General features: G+C 43.4%; 1 protein-coding gene and 1 pseudogene across 12 annotated transcripts in view; one reads left to right on the forward strand and one right to left on the reverse strand.

The window, feature by feature from the left end:
- The window catches only part of PHF14 (PHD finger protein 14), a 1,195,141-nt gene that overhangs the window by 1,137,177 nt on the left and 37,683 nt on the right, over nt 1-20,281 (reverse strand). The gene's annotated exons all lie outside the window — the stretch shown is intronic.
- The window catches only part of LOC147689109 (KH domain-containing, RNA-binding, signal transduction-associated protein 1-like), a 48,535-nt pseudogene continuing 33,198 nt past the window's right edge, over nt 4,945-20,281 (forward strand).

Raw genomic sequence — 20,281 nt, forward strand, 5'->3', positions numbered from 1 at the left:
CTCAACGCGGCGCCGCCCCATCAGGGAAGATCTCCTCAGCGAGGGGCAGCTGCACCAGCGTCGGATCGGTTTCCGGTTCCTCTCCCCGGAGGGAAGTCGCATTGCCCAAAGGAGAGTACACCTAATCTTACTGCCCCACCAAAGCCTCGCAGGGCCCCAGCAAGATCGTCTTAAAGGGGGGTCAGCGGTGGTGTCTCTTCTCAGCGCTCCTCAGCACAAGTAAGTTGGACAGGCACTCGCCATCTACAACTCCGCAGAAGCGGTGTCGCTAGAGAGGGGAGAGGGGAGGGGGGGCAGTTCTCACAGACCCTTCTTGTTACTCATAGTTATCCAATGCTCACAGGACAACTCTCACCCCACATTTTCACAGATATACTAACACATACTTACTCACTTATACAATCAAATCCTTCATCCATACTCTTATACATCCACTCATTCTTCAATATGTAAAACATATTTAAACTAAAGAAAAACACAGACACTGGATGATGTCATCAGTGATGTCATTTGAGATGTCATCAGTGATGTCATCAGTGATGTCACTGACCATGTCATGAATGATGTAATATGTGACATCAGCATTGGATTGCGGATGCGCGAAATATATAGTTAGTGCAACTAACTATATATGGAATTTCATTGGTTTTATATCAATAAAATGTCCAGTTAACTATATATGGTCTCTAACCTATGGTTTTTTCAGTGAATTTTCAAGGTTTTGTAAATGCAAATTCCTAACTATATATGGTCTATAACCTATGGTTTTTTCAGTGAATATATATATATATATATATTACCACGGCTTCTTTTTTCCACATCTAGTAGATCAAAGGACACGGCACAGCAACAGATGATTTTAGCGTATTTTTATTTACACACCAGTGCAAATGTAACGTGCATCAACAAAGGACGGTCTAAGCGTTTCGGCTCCTGCCTTCCACTGGACCATAGAGTCCCTAGGTCTAGACCTTGTTTAAATAGTGTGACTAGTGTAAGTACCCTCTACCATTTCCATGGTCATCTTGACCAACCCACCCAGCAATGTATATACAAGGCTAGTACATGTTTAAAGGTATATACACAAATATGTACAATCAACGTAAAGTACTCTACTGCTTGATCAGAACTATACATTCCAAAATAAAGTATTTACAATGTGGATCTTTTATACATATTTGTGTTCAAAATTAATGTGAAGTACCATTGAAAAATCGAACCGATAACTCTAAATAAAGTATTGACAATGGTTATTTACAATTAGATCCATCTAATCACGTATGGTATTAATTCATAGCTATTCAATAAGTCACACAAAAATGAGGAAAAGAATTATTAAGAAATAGTGATGGCATGAAACTATATGACGGTTATTTTACGAAGTGACGGTATTTGAATTTAAAGAAGGGTTGGGAAACTGCTACAGTGGACTAAATAAAGTATTATATGGACATAGTAATGATACTAGGTAATGCATATTGTTATTCTCTAGGTATAATACAACCTCTCATCTATAATTACATGCATTATTTCGTCAGTTCTCCCCATGCAGCTACCCAAAAAAATTTTTTGTAAAGTACCAATCTTCTTATAGTTACTCATCTTCTCCTAATGATGTCATATGTTTTCTAGGTAATTTTGTCCCACAATTCTTACCCTCAGATTCTGATTATAGGATCTTCAAAATCAATCGGTTCTAATTCTATACAATTTACAACATGTACACATTCCAGCTTCAAATAGGTGATTTAAACACGATTCCCTTGGAATACTACACATTCGAATGACAGCATCGTTCTTTTGTTATCTGGTCAGATCACAGATGTACATATAGTTCGGCATCCAAGTTATGACCAAACGGTGCCTCAGTTCCCATGTTTAGTATCATTCGCGACTCTAAGCGTCTCAGCAGTTGTAGTTGATCTCCACCCCGTTCCGGGAGTTTGCACAGTTTGATTCCCGAATACTTCAAGAGGGAGGTGTCACTTTGGTGGTACTGAGTAAAGTGTGTGGCCATTGGGTAGCACGGGTCCTTGTTTTTTATCGCCCTTAGATGTTGTAATATCCTTAACTTGAGTTTGTTTATGGTGCTCCCAATGTAGTATTTGCCACATGGACATTTGAGTCGATAAACCACACATTTGGACTCGCATGTAATATGGTCATAGATGGTTTCTTTTCTGCCATTCTGTAGTACATAATGTTTGATGTTTTCCCCATGCTCACAGGCTTTACATTTGTGGCATTTCCAGAAGCCAGGTGTTGTCAGCCATTTCTGTTTTCTCTCCTTACATGGTTCTAAATGACTTTGTGTCAATATGTCTCTTAAGGAGGAAGTCTTTCTGTATGTTATACTCGGGTTTGCTGTCAGGCTTTCATTCAAGGTTTTGTCCAAACGAAGAATTGGCCAATGCTTTTTGTAGGCTTTCTTCATTTGTGTGCTTTGGTTGTCATACTCCACAATAATTCTGGTTGTTCCACTGCTCAGATCTGTTTCGTGCTCTTGATCTCTTCTGAGTTTCTTATCCTTAGGGGTTAGTAGTTCTTCTCTTTTTTTCAGATGCATATGATTTTTAGCAGTGGTGATCACTTCAATTGGGTATCCTCTTTCAAGGAATCTGAGGCTCATATTCTCAATTTCTTTATTCAGATAGTCTTCTTCAGAGCAGTTCCTTTTTGCCCTTAACATCTGTCCGTAAGGGATACTCCATTTTAATCTGGTTGGATGTCCACTGTTAGCATGTAGGATGCTATTGCATGCTGTTGGCTTTCTGTGGATCTTGGAGCAAAGTTTATTGTTCATGATGAATATTTCCACATCAAGAAATATCAGAGAATGGGGACTGGTCATAGATGTAAATTTTAGAGTATATCGGTTGTTATTCAAGGTTTCAGTGAATTTTTTCAACGATTCCTCATCTCCGTCCCAAATGACGAACAAGTCTTCAATGAAACGACACCACAATTTAATTTTCGGCCCATCCGGATTTTCTTGATCTTTCTTGATCACCTCAGTTTCCCAGGCCCCCATCACGATATTTGCATATGTGGGCGCAAAAGATGTCCCCATTGCTGTACCCTGCTTCTGGAGATATGTATATATATCATTTCTAGAAATATATAATTTCTATGGCAAAATGAAACCACGCATTTTGTTCCTTTTCAAATTAAATGTATTAAGTGTTACCACTTTATTCCATTCAAGATGACTTCAGGTGTGCCATACTTTTGTCATAAGTAGGACTGTTAGCGTTCTAGTTGTTCTTTAGAACACTCTGGGACATTCTGTCATTGGGCTATAGTTGGGCTACATCTGGCTGATATTTGGGCTACATTTAGTTTTTTTTGTCTCTGGTGGCCATCTTTGGGCTACATTGGGCTACATTTGGGCTCTAACATATATATAGCCCAATGTAGCCCAATATATATTTTTCAAAGTTAATTTTCGGAAAAACCACTGGAGCATATATCTTGAGCCATAGCAAAGGCACATCGGGGTACCAGTCCCTACAATTTTGCCAGGTTTCGTGGAAATCCATTCAGCCGTTAGGGCTAAAAGTGAGTCCAACCGCCCTATGGAAAACTCAATGTTAAAAACACGTTTTGGGACCCCCCCCCTTTTTTTCTCGGCCCCCCGTGACGAAACCCCCCCCCCCAAACTTTCAGGGGACGCTCAAAAACAAAATGTGCCATTTTCCTGAAAATTTCAGCCAATTCCGTCCATCAACGCCAAAGTTATTCAAGATAGAATTTTCAGAAATACCTATTCAAAAAAATCCTAACTATATATACCTACTATATTCTATCGGTGTGTGAACAAGAGTACATCGTACTCGAAACGCGTCATTGAAAGGTTGCAATAAAGTTTCCATCTTGCCTGAAACGTGGGGTTCTGCTTCTTCTTTCGCCACGCCGTTGGCGTGGAGGTTTGAGGATTTGTGGCATATATATATATATATATATATGTGTGTTTGCATGTATGTACTCATATTGGCTTATAACATGTATGTATATATGTGTGTATGATATCATGTATGTCTGCTAGAGAGCAGCGGAGCACCGAACAGTACACGTGGTCCCAAGTCATTGCTCCAGTTCATTGACAAGGCGCTTCTTCTGCTTAAAAGGCGCTGATGGGGAGAGTGCTGGGATGGGAACTGGTGCAGCGCCGGGGATGCTGTGCAGCACCGGGGATGGCATGCAGCGCCAGGGATGGCATGCAGCGCCGGGAGGCTGTGCAGCGCCGGAAATGTTCTCAGTGGGTGCTCTGCCCAAGTGTGCACCGCTGGGGACAGTGCACAGCGCTGTTAGCGGAGCAGGTATGTCCCTTCAGTTTCCAGAGGGCAGCTCTGGGTACAGCGCCGAGGCTGGTGTGCTGGACAAGGCCTTGTCTGACTCGCTCTCAGGGGGTGCTTGTCTGACTCGCTCTCAGGGGGTGCTCTGCCTCAGCCCAGGTGTGCAACGCAGGAGCTTGCCTGTCCCTTTTGCGTCCAGGGGGCAGCTCTGCCCAATTGCAGTGCTGAGTCTGGTGTGCTGGGAAGGTTACCTCTGACCTTTCCACCTTGTAGATGCCTGCTCTACCCACACCCTAAAGCACGCGTGCAGGGCGATACCCCTCCGTGGCGCTTTCACCTGCCAGAGGCCTGCGGTGCCCTGTTAATACCCACCTCCGGGGATCGGCTGGATCCGTCCGGTCCACCCCATCCCAAGAAGTGGATTATGATTGCATTTGTGAGGCACAGGTTTGATTTTACAGAACAAGCTTTGTGACAGTGTTATCAGAGCAACAACACTACCAGTTCCGAGCAGGTACGAGGAGAGGGGGCCCGAAGAAAGGCAGAAGGAGAGAGAAAGGGGAGGGGGCAGGAGGAGAAAGAAAGAGGGCGACAAGGAGGAGAGAAAGAGGAAATGATAGGGGAAGCGACGGGGGCTTCAGGGGGGAAGATGAAGGAAATGATGAGCGAGGGGGCGGCTCCAGGACAGCTTCAAAGGGGGAAAGATTGCACGCTTCAGTGAGACAGCCTAGTGGGTTCCATTTGTGTTGCTGATATGTGGACGTGGACTGCAAGCCGCAGGTTACACCAAAGGGGGAAAGATTGCACGCTTCAGTGAGACAGCCTAGTGGGTTCCATTTGTAATGCTGATATGTGGACGTGGACTGCAAGCCGCAGGTTATAGTCCAACATAGTGCTGCGGGCAGTGGCGCTCCTTAGGTAAAACTATTTACGCTGCTCGACCAGCTCTCAACTAAGAGCTAGCCACAGCACGACTATTTTCCACCTAGGAAAGTTGCATAGAAGCACACGGATTTCATCTTGGTCTACCGAAAAAAGGCTCGCCGTGGATACCAATAAAAACAACTTTCCTAGATAATGGAGTTAGGCTTTTTTCCCGTTAGAATCACTACTTTAAATGTCATGTACTTGCAGCCCAGGCTTGGCAGATTGTGTTCAAGTATAAAACAGCTGGATACTTTATTATGAATAATTACCTATTTATTTTATCACCGCTATTCGGCCTATTTTCAGTTTGCATCTCATCGAGGCTTGGATGTTCAGTCTCTGACAGCGTTTGACAGAAAAGAAACAAGTTATGCTTTGACACTAATCGTCCCCACACTCACCTCTCAGCGCCGCCTCTTCTCCCCAGTGATGTATTGCTGAAAGGGACGCCTCGCTGCCCAAGAAGGTGGATGGAGGTGGCCCCCGATCATTCCTGCACTTCCGGTTTGCCCTTGGTGGCGGATAGGCCGCACCAACGCAATTAAAATCGATGTAAGGTTATCATGGCACAGGGCACAAAGGGGGCATGCCGCAACAACGTGATTAAAAGCGTTTAAAGCTCCCCGGGCATAGACTTGCCTTATGCTGGGGCGGGACTACGTCCCCCAGCATTCCTACACTTCCTGTTTACCCTCAGTGGTGGGGAGGAGGGGCCACGTCGCAAAAACGTGCTTGAAAGCGCTTTAAGCTTTCCGTGGCAGGGACGCTTCTGGGACAAAGGCGGGTCGGTCTTTCGCTTGATGAAGAGATGGCTATAAAAACAAGCACTGGCGTTGCAAATAGGTTTCGTATTTGGAAAGTTGGAGCTATTGGTTTTGTAAATGACATTTTATATTTATATATCGTTATTGGCATTGTCAATAACAATATATAAATATAAAATGTCATTTACAAAACCAATAGCTCCAACTTTCCAAATGCGAAACCTATTGGCAACGCCAGTGCTTGTTCATTCTGGGATTTTCTGTCCATGTTTTCAACATTAAAAGCAACACTATAAGTCCAAGAATGGGACATCATATACTGCAAGCTAAAGGGGCAAAACTGCCCGAAGCACTCACACGGGACGCGGGGCCACCTGGCCGCTGTGCTTGAGCTGGGACTCATATTTAAAGTGCTGGAAAAGGGAATTTCTTGTTCATGTTTCCAGTTGTGTAGTAGCTTAACTGCAGCGATGCCTCACTCCTGGAATCAAATTCAGACCACCAATACACACATGCAGGTTCATTACTTCATTCGACCCTCAAGTATGGAACAACCTCAAAAAATGCTGTTAAATTGGATAAATATAAAAACCCGCACTCTCCCAGTACAAATGTACAGAAGTTGAACTTTGATTTAACCCAACGTGACAGATGTGTCTTTAGCAATCACGGAGATCAAAGAATTCCAAAGACCTGCTTCTTCTCAGAAAGTATACTTTTTTATTGCCTTTTTCTTAAATGAAACACGATCCAGAAAAATGCCTGACAGGCTGTCGGAAACATAATTCAATTATAGGAGGCCTGGTCGCTGCATGTGAATTTAAACTCCACCTGAAAGCAGGGCGTAATGGTTCTTTGTATAGGAGGCCTGGTCGCTGCATGTGAATTTAAACTCCACCTGAAAGCAGGGCGTAATGGTTCTTTGTGCATGAAATGTGCCACTTGTTAGAATGAGGTATTGTTTTGTAGTTTCATTTTAAAGTTCTTCGTAGGTGATGAGGGGCAGAAGCGCGTTTGCGAACACGTGACACCCCATTCCTTTAGTGTTTTGTTTTGGAGGTGTGTGTTTTCTAACTCCGGGTATGTCACTAGTATTTTCGCTGGGTGAGAATTGCTTCTGTCATGTTTTTGTCTCTCCTCCTTTTAACTTGAAGTGAATCCAAACGGGCCCGAGACTGGGGGTGCAGAGCCTTCGAAATCGCTAGTGTGTGGACGGAGAAAATGCGTGAACGGAGCGTGGCCTGCGTGGGAAGAAATGCCTCTGTAGCCGTTGTGAACGGGTAGCATGCCGGAGGGAAGCCGGATGGGGGCGGGAGAGACTGGTGGGGGGGGCGGGAATGCGAGCGAGGGAAGGAGAAGTGTGGCAGGCGGATTAGGGAGATGCGAGTGCTTGTGTGGTCACGTGACCCGCTTTTGTGGTCACGTGACTCACATGCACTGTGAAAAAAACGCAGTGGTTTGACGAGTCGATGGAGCACTTGAATTCTCGCCTATTACATTCGCAAGCGAATGATAATAGGCGAAACCTAAAAAGGCTCTCACTTTGGAATGTCTTTACATAGTTAATACATAATAGCCATATTGCAAAGCTCGTAGCACAAAGAGCATAATAAAAAATGTAAATATGGAAATCGATGCATTCAGCAATGAAAAGGAAATCTCGCTCCAAATAACAGACTCGCCTATTGTGAACTGAACATCAACCTCTACTCACAAATATGTAGTCAAGCAGGCCGTGAGACCAAGGCCCTGGATTGCTGGTTGATAGATCACAGGAGGGAGGGTGTGTAGCTGGCAGACAAACGCTCTGGAAGTAAACTCTTGATTAATCCAATGGATAGGTGCTGCAAATTACAAGGGTCGAGGGAGTTTGCCCCACATGGCTGGAGGGGTAGGAAAGCTCCTAAAACACCATAAAAAGCCAGATGCCACACGATTTAGGAACACATAGCCAATCAGGACTTAGCCGTGATCATGCACTCCCCATGCAGGACATATGGACAGGTTATCTACTGACCACAAAGTGTGCACACGAGGTCGAGACCCAGCTGTGGTAAACGTTAGACAATTAATTAATGACTCCAAAGGCAGCAACCAACATTCCTGAACCTGTATGGTATGCCACAAACTTTTATAACCATCATGTTTTGTATATAAGGACACATACTGATTGTAAATTGAGACAGTCCTCAGACAGTTCCTGTTTTGCCAAATGCCTACTGTATTCTGTTATTTAAGGGATTTCGAACTCAAGTAACAAAATAGTAACAAGTCCCAGCAATAACTCATTATTTATCACTCAAATATCAGCTTTAAAAAAAGGGAAATTCAACCATTGCTCTTCAAAGATCAGTTTAAGTTTTGAATGTATACACATTTTCGTCTCAAAAACACAGACTAAAAATTTTTGATACAGATATTAATTCAACGTAGCAAAAGCTTGCACTTACAGCTAGTTCTAGGTAGCCAGAGAGCTACCAGCAGCTCCCAGTCTACTTGAAGGAAGAAACCTGGTTTAAAGCAACAACCTGTAGGAGGTCAGGAGGGGGTTCTATTTTTTACTCACAACACAAAGGCCTCACTTCAAGGCCCACCAGTCATACTTTTATTGCAGTCACATCCTGGCTGGGATCTATCCTAACTATCCTAAGCCAAATAACACTGAGATACCAACACAATGAAGGGTGTGGGGGGCGGGGGGAGAGTATTGCGGATCACCATTTAACAGGGGTTAAGAAAACAAAATTTGCAGGCAGGTTTTTGACTTTGTTAAACCCTTTCATGTAAGAAATGTATCTGTTTGTACCAGTAATCACATTAATAATTAAGTGAATAGCACCTACTAGTGTGTTTTGTATAGCTACTCATCCCAATGTATGGTGCCAGAGAGCTTTACATCACACACACACACACAGTATAAATACCAGTAGGTACTATATGATAAAGAGTGATTGGTCTGGAAAAACAAAGTCAGGATTTCAAACTTAACACAGTGGCTGTGTGCACTAAAAAAGAGTTTATCACTACCAAAACGAGCCCTTTTTAACAACCTTAGAATAACAAAAGATTGAGGAAAAACCAATAAGGTAGTAAACCTTAACCTTGTAATTTGCATGCAACTGTGGTGTCGATTCATATCTCAATGTGCGATAGTAATTTAAGAATAGCTAATGACTAGGATATCTGTAACAAAAGCAGTAACCCACTGAGCTACCTACATAAAATAAAAATCATATCTCCTTGTTACGCATTGTGCTATGCAGGAGGCACATTAAACCTCTATACTACTTTATGACGATTCAAAACTGTGGAAATACATATCTCTTAAATCCATCCCTAGTTGCCAATTTCTTTGCAGTAGAGTATGAAAAACAATGATGTGTACGTTGACTGTAGGACGCCACTCGACTGTCTCTAGTGATTCCAACCCCTTACAGCAACCACACCTTAATCTCCAGTTTATGGTATCTCAGAGTACATTTTTTTCAGTTTACTGGACTAGAGATGGTAAATATTAAAGTGCAAAACTAAACTGCACAGCGACCCAAGTACCGCAGTCTGAGATTTTATCTTGGCTCTATGTGTTCCCTTGGGTCTGGCCACTAGAGTCGCACGGAAAGCAGACCACCCATCCTCGTACTGCTCTTTGTGTGCACATCCATGGCCGCCGGTACACCGTGAGTCAGCAGCTACCGGTAGCATCACAGGAGAGCCGTAAAGCTTTTACCAGAGACACATTATAGACAGCCAAGAACTTCCAAGCATCCGGCCGGTGTGACAGCCCACCGCTAGCGCTGTAAGGGTCTTATAACAGCTTCCTATTTCGATTTTCCACTGGGTTAACGCTTACCATGTTGCCGATCCCTCGTGTTGAGACCTAGGGATACTGTCTGCGGAAGCGTCTGGCCTCGGAACAGGAAACTGCAACGTGCCGACGACAGTGTCACGTGACCAGCACGTACCACCTCCCTAAGCGCAAGTGCAGTCGGTTGGTATTGAGTTAGCTTGCATTTCTGCTCAAATTAATTGGGAACACCGAAAGAGACTAATGAAAGTGAAAGCTAGGTCCCAGCACACTTAGTACTTGACGGATGACCAAAGCTTAAAGCGAGCCGTAAAATAAATGTCTCGTCAATTTTACAGCAACTACGTGATTTTGGTAAATGTGCCTTACGTAAACAAGGGAAGCCGGATGGGGGCGGGAGAGCCTGGTGGGGGGGGGGGCGGGAATGCGAGCGAGGGGAGGAGAAGTGTGGCAGGCAGATGCGCGGAGGGAAGCCGGATGGGGGCGGGAGAGCATGGTGGGGGGGCGGGAATGCGAGCGAGGTGAGGAGAAGTGTGGCAGGCGGATTAGGGAGATGCGCGTGCTTGTGTGGTCACGTGACTCACATGCACTGTGAAGAAACCGCAGTGGTTTGACGAGTGGATCGAGCCCTTAAATTTTCGCCTATTACATTCGCAAGCGAATGATAATAGGCGAAACCTAATAAACCAGGAGTCTGGGAAGAGAAGCGGAGGGGGCTCGAGGCACATTGCCGGTGCCTGCCCCCGCCGCCTACCAATCCGTGCAGCCGCCACCGCCGCGGGACGAGAGGAGCCCAAGAGACTCAGTGAGTGGGGTCGGGGAGGGGGGGGCTGTGTGTGTGCGCGTGAGCCCGTGACTGGGGTGGGAGGGGGGGGTGCGTTTGTGTGTGTGTGTGCATGTGCTGTGTCTGTGCGCTGACTTGCTGGGAATCTGAAAAGTGGAAAAAAAGCAAGGAGAAGCACTTGGTTCAATCAGGGCTCAATCTTCAAAACGGTTCTGTATATTTGAGGGGACCACTGGTTCTGACTCGGGGCCACTCTATATTGTAGATTCCTGTATTAAAATCTCAGTTCGGATGGGTCTCATCCGAATTGAGATTTGAATACAGGAATACAGGAATCTACAATATAGAGTGGCCCTGAGTCAGAACCAGTGGTCCCCTCAAATATACAGAACCGTTTTGAAGATTGAGCCCTGATTGAACCAAGTGCTTCTCCTTGCTTTTCGCTATTGCTCGCTTTTCTACATCTACTATCAATTCCCCACGGATTGACTAATTGGATTAAAGAATAATCCCTGGGAATGTGGGAATAAGCACCGCCCCCATCGTTGTGGAATGGGTCATTCATGATCCCAAGTTACCCTTCTTTCTTTTTCGTCCTGAAGAAGACTCGCATGGCTCAGGCTTAAATAACCGTCAGGCCGTAAAGACGAGTTGAAACGTCGACGTATCTATTTAAAAACCTGGACCCCCTTTTTTGTGTTTCTGTATATTGATGTGCAGACATTTTTGACACTGAGGAGTCATGAACATTTATTAATACTTGTAAAGAAATGGTGTCTCATCTTGGCCAGGTTGAACAGTACGGTCAATTGATTTGTCGTCTGCTGTTTAGTCAATCATCAATGAATATATTTTGTCACAATATTTTTCTGTGAATTCCTTTCCTTCTTAAATTGCACACACTTTTTTCTACTTCCTTTTCTATCTGCACGCTCCATTGGGGTAACTTTTGCTATATAAATCAAATTAATGTATGAAATGATTAACGTGTGGACCTTGGTTTATTAAATAATTCTCCAGGCTAGATATTTTGTGTTGCTGTTGCCTTTAATCTACAATTTGTTGTTATGTAAAATGAGAAACATTTATTTGAATAGAGCTGATCTTGAGTGGTGAGCTCCTAATTTTGTTGATTCAAAAAAGCTACTGATTAATTGAGTCACTATAAAGTATAGAGGTCTTGGACCACTTTTCTATATCGCAAGAAACCCAGGTCCAGTATCTTTTGGGTTACCCCATTACTTTAATGGATTGCTGGGATTCTGAGGCAGGGGATGTGCATGGCGCCGGCCTGGACGTGCACGTCCCCATACAGCATTTCATTTCTAATTGAGCGCGTTAACCGAAAGCGCGCCCACACAGCAAGCAGCCAGCAGCAAAAGCGCGCTCACAAGGACAAATCTGAGACAGAAAAAGTGCGCGTCCGACTCGTATCCACATTCCCAGAAATGGGCAACATTAGTTGTCGAGCTAGACGCAATGCTTCGCATTGCTTTCTCTAGCTCGACCTAAACAGGACGTTTACTTATTCTGATAAGCAAAGATTTTGAATATAGCATAAAATGCCTACCTTTGCACATCAGCATAAGTGAAACACTGGCTGCTGTTTCAAATTATAATTCAACAATGGTTGTTCCCTGAACATCTCAGTGTTTATTCTGAAAGTCAGTGGGAGGGAGAGGGGGAGGAATTTTTAGGACATCTAGTGCAGTTTCTGCAGATGTAAACAGTATGACAAAAAACAGAATATCTTAGTATGGACATTAAAATAATATTGTCTATTTGTAAAGCACACTTTCTCCTGGTGCGGTTCTTGGAGCTGAATAACAGACACCAAACACAGGCTGCTGGTGTAGAAGCATTAGTCGCCTGAGCCATCTATTCAAAACTCAATGCAGCATCCGCCGAAGGCAGGGTTCACAAAACTTGTACAGTTTGCCCCCTCAATTCCTGCCCAAATGACCTCGATCGGTCACTTCAGAAAATAATTAAGCTCTCCTGGGAGTGGAAAGTCTGAGACAACCATTCTAAGTAACAGGATTTCATAATACGAATTACAATTGGCCACAAGAAAATGCTTTTTGGGTTATACACAGGAAAGTGAATAATTTTCTTAACAAGAAAAACACAAGTGCAGCTGCAATTTCTTCCCAGTCTCGGTCAGTTATAATCATCTGCCAGGGACGTGGACTTGTTCAGGAACATAGTACAGTCTTATAAAATCACGACCCACTGCTATACCTCCATAAAAAATATTGTTGTCCTGAGATTTTCATTTTTAATTTGCGTTTTTGGATCATTAGAGAAGTATATGAGCTTGGGAAGACATTGCTGATCCCAGCTGAATTTTTCTAGACAACATTTTCAACAAGCATTTGCAATGCAATAGGTCTCGCATTAGGAAAGTTTGAGCTATTGGTATTGCAAATGACAATTTTTTTATTTATGTGTTGGTTTTGAAAATAGCTTTGTCATTTACAATGCCAATAGTTATAACTTTCGCAAATGTGACACCTATAGCATTTGTAATGCAACATGTTTTGTATTTACGTGACGTAGATATATGGATATTACAAATAAGAATGGCTTTTAATTTTTTTAAATAATTAATACTTAATTAAAAGTGTCAGGCTTGTACTTGTCCTTTAGTAGGATAACCAATCTAGCAATGCCCAAAGCAATTGCCAATCATCTTACATGTTTTGTTAGTGCAGGTAAAAATGAAACATTATGCAGCAGCGCCATGCAGGCAGGGGGCATATGAAGGGCAGCTTTCAAACTGCCCCATACCTAAAGCCAGTATTCGTCAAGTTTTGTGCCGTCCCACAGATGTGCACCATATTACTGTTGTGTAACGCGCCTCTCCAATGTCTGAAATCATTACAAAGTTTAGCCCTGCATAGTTTCTCTGGTGACCAGTGCCAGCGGCGGAGAGTCTTCAAAAAGCTATATTTTAGCAAGCTACACTGAACCCTTTGACGTAATCTGCTAGTCTTGTTTCCCACCCTCCTTCACGCAGTGTTTCCCCCCATGTGAACGGTGTGTAGGTTGGGCTGGGGAAAACACAGTGATAAATCAGGGTGGCAGATAACCTCCAGTATATGGACACAATCTGTCACCTCGCCCTTGGATTGTGTTAGCCACGAAAGTCAACAAGAACAAGCCTGTTGGCTTTGCCAATGCAAGTTGGGCCCGTTCATTCCTATGGGATGTTCAAAGCCACGGTATTTTTCGATCATGCTGTTGACTGTGACTGCAATTATGTGGCTGTTTTCAATCATTTTAAACAAAAGTAAGCTAATGCACATAAACAGACTATGCAGGTGTGTATGCACAATTCAGATGTTTCATATGCACTACGTCTCGCTCCTCGCACACGTGACGCTTGCTTAGGAAGTACTCTACCCGAGCCCGACAAACAGTGGTCTATCAACAAGACACCTGAATAAGAGCACTTGAAGATATGTTGAGCTCCTCCCACGCGAAGGCGGAACCCATGACAAGTGGACCAATGGCGCGCGCCCTGAGGGTTATTTTAAGAGCGGCTGAGAGCCAGCCTTCATTTACGCAATTAATCTTCTTCTTAGTCACGTTATGTTATGGACAAACATGGCGCTGCAGTGTGAGAACAAATACTTCACTGACTGTACGGCGATTGTTGCAAAGATAGGTTAACATTGTTAGGTGATAGAAAATTGCAGACTTCATTTATGATAATCTACGTTGAAAAAAACTGTTATATCGGCGTGGGCTCAACATCCTGTGATTGTGATCAAATCACTTATCTCCCCGTGTCTAACCCCAAAAAAACGTGTGTGTTATTTATTTATGTTTGTATAGCACGAACTTTACCCAAAGATGTCAGAGCGCTTTACACTAAAACCAAGTATGTTACATGAGGAGATTTACAAACGTACACGTTACAGATACAAACGGGATAGTTTAAGAAGTAAGAAAATAAGAGGTGGCACTGACAACAAGTAGATGTCGTTCACAGGTCCACTTAGCCTATTCCAAGCCGGGTATATCAGCCATTCTAACTGCAATTAGACCTGTCAGCCATACCTTCATCCTCCCAGGTTTTTCTTTCCCCGGACTCGAGATTAATTTATTTTTTTGTTTGTAATTTTATATAGCGCGAGCTTGAACGAAGACACTGGAGCGCTTTAAAAGAGCACAGGTTACATTACACAATGACTCTTTAATGTTTTGCAGCACCGGAGATTAAGTGATTACATTGAATCGCAAGATGTTGAACCGATGCAGACACTCAAACCTGGTTCCCCAGTTCCGTCATGGACAGCTCTGACCTTTACGCAGCTTTCCTGGAGCAAACTCACCTTGTAACTACAGACATGTTGTGCAACTTGCGCTGAGCGTGGACAGGACTTCCGGAATCAACAGGGGCTGCTGGAGGGAGGAGCAAGGTTAGAGGATCCAATAGCCTGGCACTGGGAGGACTTCGAGGGACGTCACTGCTTATCTGCCGAAGTAGGCGCCTGGGCGCTCAGCGGGAAAATAAGTTACGGAAGGCGATGAGCTGACTCAGAGGCAAGTGAACTTTGGAATAATACCAAGAAATCAGAGGGCGGCGTGTGTATGCGTGCGTGTCTGTGTGTGTGCAGGGGGGTGGGGGGCGGCAGCGTGTGTATGTGTGCGCGCGCCTGTGTGTATGCAGAGGGGTGGGGGCTGGCTGTGTCTTTGCGCCGTTAATGCATGCGAGAGCAGGGGCCGTGTGTTCGTCTGCGCAAGCGCGGGTCAGAAGCGCGCTCCCGCTGTCAAAACTGAGACTGCAAAAGCGCGTGTCTGAGTCGCGTCCACATTCCCAAATACGGCTGACAATAGGTCTGAAGCAGACAGCAATCAATGCTTACGCATTGAATGCAGGTCTGCTCGACCTAAAAATGGCAGATGTGTTGCAGTGATGATGTAATATTTCAAGAACCAGGAGACTTATAAAGTTCATTTTGGTGTCAATGTTATCAACATTTAAAATGCGCACATCAAAGAGTGGGTAGTAAATGTAAATGTAAATGTAAATGTAAATGTATTTGAGCTTATATAGCGCACAGCTACCCACAAAGGGTTTCCCGGCGCTTGCTTAGGGAACCCGTCCTGGTATTCCCCTGTGAGATAACCCCGGCAGGGTATCCACAAGGTGAAAGCCAGGCATCCCGCCGCGAGGGGCCATTCTAACATTCTAACATTCTAACATTCGGTAGGAATGTCATGGGTGCCTGAGAGCTACTGGGCCTAGTTCTAGACTTGGCGAGCGCCTGTACCTCACACGGACCTACAATGCTTAGCTTGAGGCTAAGGGTATAAGCAAGGCCACTGGAATTATGCGGCAGAAGAGGGCCAAATTAGGAGACAGAGTTGTGTAAATGATACGGCAAGAATAGGCAAATTATGTAGCACTTTTTTAAAATAGAATTGCTTCATTATGTTTTCATTTTAAAACTTGGTAACACATGTCTGGGCATTGATTGCACCTCATTAGGACCAGTTTAATACCGAAATAAAACTATAAGCAACAGAAAGAAGACCAGACAAGCTTTGCAAAGTGCCTTCCACTGCAAGGCACCGTGTGTCATTGCATTTTTACTAACTTTGGAACCGCTTGAGCTTGAACCATTGTTTTGTTAATATCAGCAGATGATGCGGCAGATGGTGGATTATGTGTCACATCTATAAAACACCCAAATACAGCAGTAAGCAACTACAAGATTACCAGTCAATCTTTGCAAAGGGCCTTTCACTGCTCTGGAACACTTTGCCAAGTTTTAAGTAAATGGTGTGAGGTAGAATCAAGTTTCTTTTGTTGGAATCCGTAGATTATGTAGCAATTGCTGTAAACTCATAATTATGTGGAAAACGCTGCTGCTGCAGAAACTCATAATTCCAGTGACCCTGGCTTTAAGTGACTCAATCAATTAACAGCTGGTAAGAAGGCTGATTTCTTTTTAAACTTTCTGCACTACCACCTTTCAGGCAAAGGCACCTCAAAGTCAGCATTAACAATTAGGAGCAGTTTCTTTGTGAAACCTGAATCCATGGGGTGGGAGGTAAGCCAGCAGGATTGCATTCAGATGCAGAGCCCTAATCCTTTTGACCCCTGGGGCCTCCCAGTATTGGTCTAAGAAGAGAGAGGAAAGGAGTGAGATTCATAGATATTGTCAAAGAGAAAGGCCAGATTAGGGAGAACTGTATGGGGACTCATTGTTATGTTTACAAATGGCCAGACACAGCTTTTTCAGAGAGATACCCCGGAAAAGGGGACTATACAAGTGTTTTTTAATTTTTTTTAAAAGTTTCATTCATTAGTGAAGCTGGCGCTGCTGCCAGGAGTTTAAGTGGCCACTGCTGATTATCATTAAGGAAGCAGATGGAGCAGGCCCTGGGGTTTCAGGGGCCCATTGCATCACAATTATGACTGTCTACCATTGTAAAAGGGCATGGCAGCTTATTTTCCCTTCTAGCATTTGAACCGAGGTGATGGTCCGTCATGGTGGGGAAGAAGTAAAAGATGCAGAGGACATAGCGTGTTACTCAGGACTACAGTGATCATTAGCGCAGCAGGTGTAGTTGCATTGAGGTCCAAGAGTGTGGGAGGCTCACACCGCCCCAATTATGGGGATACGTATGTTTGGGGTAAAGCATGTTTTTGTTTGATGCATTTGCTGTTTTATAAGTCTCATATTTAGTGAAGTTTATAAGCTATAGAAAAAGTACTCCTGAAATAATCTCATAAGACCTGCCACTTGCATGCAGCCATGTCCCTCCTACTCCCCCAATCCTTGCCATAAAGGTTTGGAGGGGGGACAGACCTCAAAACATTTTGCCTAGGGGGGCTCAGAGCAAAAATGTTTGAAGACTTCTCTCTTACAGAGACAGAGGACTTCAAATAACTCCTCAGAGCAACACTTCTGCCATTTTCCAACATGGCGGCTATAAGAGACATATATAAAAATTAAACAAATAATGTTTCTTATCCTTTTATGCATGCACCAAACTAATGGTTGCATGTTTGTTTTAGACATATCTTCATAGTTCTCTTTATTTGTTTCGGCAATCGCTTGTGGTATATTTGCAGAATGTTGAACATTTGAGAATAGCATATTGATAGGGACATCTTTTTGTAGTACAGGTTTTGCATGTACGTGTAATTTGTGGGTACAAGCTTTAGGGGAAAAAGGGAAGACCTCTAAACTGACCCCAGGAAAACATGCAACACCCCCAGACACCATGGACTTTTCTCAGACTACTTGATCTCAATCTTGCTAGCTGTTTAACCAATTGGACAGTGGCATAAGATTTCTTGGGCAGTGTTTTATTCAAGGATAGAGGCAGCTTCAATGCATTATGTATGCAGCTCTGGTACCTTGAGCTTGATGTGGGCTTACATGCAGGTCAGACACTTCAGCAGGGGCTTTCAGGCATTGTTTTTACACAGACGTAAATTGGCAGTACTCAACTCAAACCCTGAACTTATTCACAGTAGCCGAAATCTATGCAGATAGAAATGTCAAGATGCCCAAAAATCGCGAAGGAAAATCTGACTTATATGTGCACGGTCATATGGTTGTGCCAAGAGCCACTGCCAGTCAGTGCATCTTTGAGATTCAAAGGTTCCAATCAAACAAGTTAGGGAATGGCTTTCCTTTCCATATTAGTCTGGTAATGTCCGCTTCGTTGTGACACAGTGAAGGATTATGTGAAGCCTATGTGCACATGACCAAGTACACCCTTCACAGGGCTGTTCTGCCGGGAAAGCCTTATGCCTTCCCTTCAAAAAGCACCAAAACCAAAGAACAGTAAAGAAAACTGAGGTTACGGTTATCCTAGGTAGGCAACATGTATCCACATTCTTGAAATGTCATTCACAAATTCACCAATAGTAATGAGGCAACCCAGTGTTGTTTAGAAAATATTTTTATTGTATGCACACACTGCATTTCCATCAATTGCTGCAAACGTTCATAACGTTTATAAGCATTCCAAACACCCGAAAATAATAAACATGGATGCCCTCCCACTTCTGACCCCAAAAACCCTAGACCTGATTTACAAACAGGCCGCTCTTCTTGTGTACCTACTGCATCCCCAAAAACTATAAACACGCAGCCACCAACCAGGGTTAGGTAGAAGTAGCGAGGGGAACTACTCATTTCAGGCTACAGGGTACCGAGATCAATGGAGGCTCTGCCCATCACGGTTCAGACCAGAAGATGTCCCTTTGAAGCTTGATATGTCCCTGGTAATTTGAAAATAAAGAAAAAGTGGAAGGGATGACAAAGCTGTGGTTTTTGTTTTTGGACAGTTCTCCATCCAACTGCACCGGCAATTACAAGAAGCTGTAGCCACAAAGAGGGAGCAACACTCGGGGAAACTTCACTATAAATTAAAATGCTGGCCAAACTTGTTTGAGGTTTCCATTATTGAGAGTGTGCTGCTACTGAGGGGGCACTATAAATATGATATTGAATAAACCTATATATAGGTTTATTCATGATATATGATCTTAGGACATTTCGAGTGTACAACCATCAGTACAAGAAGGTATGACCTGTTGGGAAATGACCAGAATAGACACAGAACTAATACAAATCCACAGAATCTTTTTGCGGGCAAACTTGGCTCTGGCTTCCTGCACGTCTGGTGGCTTGGTATGTGACACAACTGGGTGTTCTCTGTCAGTCGAGAGAAAGCAAAGAGTTTCCCCATTAGATGATCCAACATCTGGACAGTGTCCTGTTGTCCTTCGTGTGCCATTATGAAGGAGTGAACAACCACCAAAATATATATTAAGATCATATTTATACTTTCTACTGTTTCTAAAACTTCCATTTCAACTTGAGAAAATGTAGCCTCATATGGCGTAGTTGAGGAGCTGTAGACAGACAACCTACTTCAATTTCAAGGATGGTAATGTCAGGAACACCCATCACTCTCTGAATCCTAAAATGAACCCTTCCTGATGTCAAGCCAACAAAGAAGTGGAAACATGCATGCAAACCACTTCCCCTCAACTTCCACTCTGCTCCACAGCCCTCAACACCCCCGACTCCCCCACCCAGTGCAAAAAAGGCAACAAAAATGAATTGAGGGGCCATGACAGCTGTCATTCATAGAAAGAGCTTCCACAAAAAAACTAAAAAGTAATAAAGTTAAGTGATTTTGAATATGAATATACAGTTTGTATCTTGTACTGCGTGTTAATAACTTCAAGCAGAATTACCCTTGCATTTAAAACTCCTGTTACAATGTTTTAGTTAGACGATTGGTGTAGGTTTTCTGTGACAGAGCCTGTTACAATATGCTATTAAGATTGAACGGGTAAGTTTTAAGATTTATTTTTTTATATTCCAAAAGGTCTGTTTTTAATGTTAGTTCCGCACGCATTAGATTCGAGATCTTCAGGATGATGGATAGCCATAGACCTCCTATTCTAGATTTTTAAAACTTGTGCATCATAAGTAAGTATTGGTAGGAGGATCGAAGTAATCTAGTGCACTGCTTCCCAAACTTATCAGATCCAGAACACAATTTACAGAATGACAAACTTTTGCGACCTAACTAGCTTTAACAGACATGAGGGGTGATTTTTTTAATGCAATAGGAGATATGCTTTCTAGGTGAAATACCAAAATAAAATACTCTTTACAATTTCTTCTGTTCCTCTCTAACAGCCATTGTTTATAAAAGC

Source organism: Lissotriton vulgaris, chromosome 10 (genome assembly GCF_964263255.1).
Source record: "Lissotriton vulgaris chromosome 10, aLisVul1.2, whole genome shotgun sequence".
NCBI lineage: Eukaryota > Metazoa > Chordata > Amphibia > Caudata > Salamandridae > Lissotriton > Lissotriton vulgaris.